Source organism: Cornus florida, unplaced genomic scaffold, assembly GCF_030987335.1.
Source record: "Cornus florida cultivar Cherokee Brave unplaced genomic scaffold, ASM3098733v1 CherokeeBrave_3.0.0_Hap2_scaffold_6, whole genome shotgun sequence".
NCBI lineage: Eukaryota > Viridiplantae > Streptophyta > Magnoliopsida > Cornales > Cornaceae > Cornus > Cornus florida.
Genome location: NW_026775890.1, coordinates 328,085 through 331,724, shown reverse-complemented (window position 1 = coordinate 331,724; position 3,640 = coordinate 328,085).

Below are 3,640 nucleotides of genomic sequence, written 5' to 3'. Positions count from 1 at the left end.
TTGAAAGAACATGAGAGTTTTGAGCTCAACTTATTCGAGTTACCTATGAAGTTGCGAAGAGTGTTTTAATGACTAAAGATTGAATCTTTGAATGAAAATACCTCAATAAAGGTACTTATTTTGTTAGTAGACCTTTTTTAATGTATAAAGACTGTATCTCTGAAAGAAAATGAGAGTTTTGAGTTAAACTTATTCACGTTCCCTGTAACGTCCCAAAGAGTGTTTTAATGAGTAAATATTGAATCTTTGAATGTAATTACCTCAATCAAGGTAGCTGTTATGTCACTAGACCTTTTTAATGTACAAAGATTGAATCTTGGAAAGAAAGTGAGAGTTTTGAGTTTAACTTATTCGAGTTACCTATGAAGTCGCGAAGAGTGTTTTAATGAATAAAGATTGAATCTTTGAATGAAAACACCTCAATAAAGGTACCTATTATGTTACTAGACCTTTTTAATGTCTAAAGATTGAATCTTTGGAATAAAATGATAGTTCTGAGTTCAACTTATTCGATTTACCTATGAAGTCGTGAACAGTGTTTTAATGACTAAATAATGAATCTTTGAATGAAAATACCTTAGTAAAGGTACCTATTATGTTACAGGACCTTTTTAATGTATAAAGATTGAATCTTGGAAAGAAAATGACTGTTTTGAGTTAAACTTATTCGAGTTCCCTATGACATCCCGAAGAGTATTTCAACGAGTAAAGATTGAATCTTTGATTGAAATTACTTGAATCAAGGGACTTATTTTGTCCCCTGGACATTTTATATATAAAGATTGAATCTTTAAAAAGAAGTGAGCGTTATGAGTTAAACCTATCCGAGTTCCCTATGACGTCCCGAATAGTGTTTTAACGCGTAAGGATTGAATCTTTGTATGAAATTACCTCAATAGAGGTACTTATCATGTCACTAGACCTTTTTAATGTATAAAGGTTCAAGCTTTGAAAGAAAATGAGAGTTTTGAGTTAAACATATTCGAGTTCCCTGCGACGTCTCGAAGAGTGTTTTAAAGAGTAAATATTGAATCTTTGAATGAAATTACCTCAATCAAGGTACCTATTATGTCACTAGACCTTTTTAATGTATAAAGATTGAATCTTTGAAAAGAAATGAGAGTTTTGAGTTAAAGCTGTTCGAGTTCCCTTTGACGTCACGAAGAGTGTTTTAATGAGTAAAGATTGAATCTTTCAATGAAATTACCTCAATCAAGGTACCTATTCTACCACTAGACCTTTGTAATGTATAAAGATTGAATCTTTGAAAGAAAATGAGTGTTTTGAGTTAAACTTATTCGAGTTACCTATGAAATCGCGAAGAGTGTTTTAATGACTGAAGATTGAATCTTTGAATGAAAAATACCACAATAAAGGTACCAATTCTGTTACTAGACCTTTCCAATGTATAAAGATTGAATCTTTGAAAGAAAATGAGATTTTTGGGTTAAACTTATACGAGTTCCCTGTAACGTCCCGAAGAGTGTCTTAATGAGTAAAGATTGAATCATTGAATGAAATTACCTCAATCAAGGTAGCTATTACATCACTAGACCTTTTTAATTTATAAAGATTGACGTTTTGAAAAGAAATGAGTGTTTCGAGTTAAAGTTATTCAAGTTCCCTTTGACGTCACGAAGAGTGTTTTAATGAGTAAAGATTGAATCTTTGAATGAAATTACCTCAATCAAGGTACCTATTCTGTCACTAAACCTTTTTAATGTATAAGGATTGAATCTTTGAAAGAACATGAGAGTTTTGAGCTCAACTTATTCGAGTTACCTATGAAGTTGCGAAGAGTGTTTTAATGACTAAAGATTGAATCTTTGAATGAAAATACCTCAATAAAGGTACTTATTTTGTTAGTAGACCTTTTTTAATGTATAAAGACTATATCTTCGAAAGAAAATGAGAGTTTTGAGTTAAACTTATTCACGTTCCCTGTAACGTCCCAAAGAGTGTTTTAATGAGTAAATATTGAATCTTTGAATGTAATTACCTCAATCAAGGTAGCTGTTATGTCACTAGACCTTTTTAATGTACAAAGATTGAATCTTGGAAAGAAAGTGAGAGTTTTGAGTTTAACTTATTCGAGTTACCTATGAAGTCGCGAAGAGTGTTTTAATGAATAAAGATTGAATCTTTGAATGAAAACACCTCAATAAAGGTACCTATTATGTTACTAGACCTTTTTAATGTCTAAAGATTGAATCTTTGGAATAAAATGATAGTTCTGAGTTCAACTTATTCGATTTACCTATGAAGTCGTGAACAGTGTTTTAATGACTAAATAATGAATCTTTGAATGAAAATACCTTAGTAAAGGTACCTATTATGTTACAGGACCTTTTTAATGTATAAAGATTGAATCTTGGAAAGAAAATGACTGTTTTGAGTTAAACTTATTCGAGTTCCCTATGACATCCCGAAGAGTATTTCAACGAGTAAAGATTGAATCTTTGATTGAAATTACTTGAATCAAGAGACTTATTTTGTCCCCTGGACCTTTTATATATAAAGATTGAATCTTTAAAAAGAAGTGAGCGTTATGAGTTAAACCTATCCGAGTTCCCTATGACGTCCCGAATAGTGTTTTAACGCGTAAGGATTGAATCTTTGTATGAAATTACCTCAATAGAGGTACTTATCATGTCACTAGACCTTTTTAATGTATAAAGGTTCAAGCTTTGAAAGAAAATGAGAGTTTTGAGTTAAACATATTCGAGTTCCCTGCGACGTCTCGAAGAGTGTTTTAAAGAGTAAATATTGAATCTTTGAATGAAATTACCTCAATCAAGGTACCTATTATGTCACTAGACCTTTTTAATGTATAAAGATTGAATATTTGTAAAGAACTACGAGTTTTGAGTTAAAGTTATTTGAGTTCCCTTTGACGTCACGAAGCGTGTTTTAATGAGTAAAGATTGGTTCTTTGAACGAAATTATCTCAATCAATGTACCTATTATGTCAGTAGACCTTTTTAATGTATAAAGATGGAATCTTTGAAAAAAATGAGAGTATTGAGTTTAACTTATTCGAGTTACCTATGAAGTCGCGAAGAGTGTTTTAATGACCAAAGATTGAATCTTCGAATGAAGATTCCTCAATACAGGAACCTGTTATGTTACTAGATCTTTTTGATGTATAAAGATTGAATCTTTGAAAGAAAATTAGAGTTTTGAGTTAAACTTATTCGAGTTCCTTTTGACATCCCGAAGAGTGTTTTAATGAATAGAGAATGAATCTTTGAATGAAATTACCTCAATCGAGGTACCTATTAAGTCACTAGAAATTTTGATTGTATAAAGATTGAATCTTTGAAAAGAAATGAGAGTTTTGAGTTAAAGCTGTTCGAGTTCCCTTTGACGTCACGAAGAGTGTTTTAATGAGTAAAGATTGAATCTTTCAATGAAATTACCTCAATCAAGGTACCTATTCTACCACTAAACCTTTGTAATGTATAAAGATTGAATCTTTGAAAGAAAATGAGTGTTTTGAGTTAAACTTATTCGAGTTACCTATGAAATCGCGAAGAGTGTTTTAATGACTGAAGATTGAATCTTTGAATGAAAAATACCACAATAAAGGTACCAATTCTGTTACTAGACCTTTCCAATGTATAAAGATTGAATCTTTGAA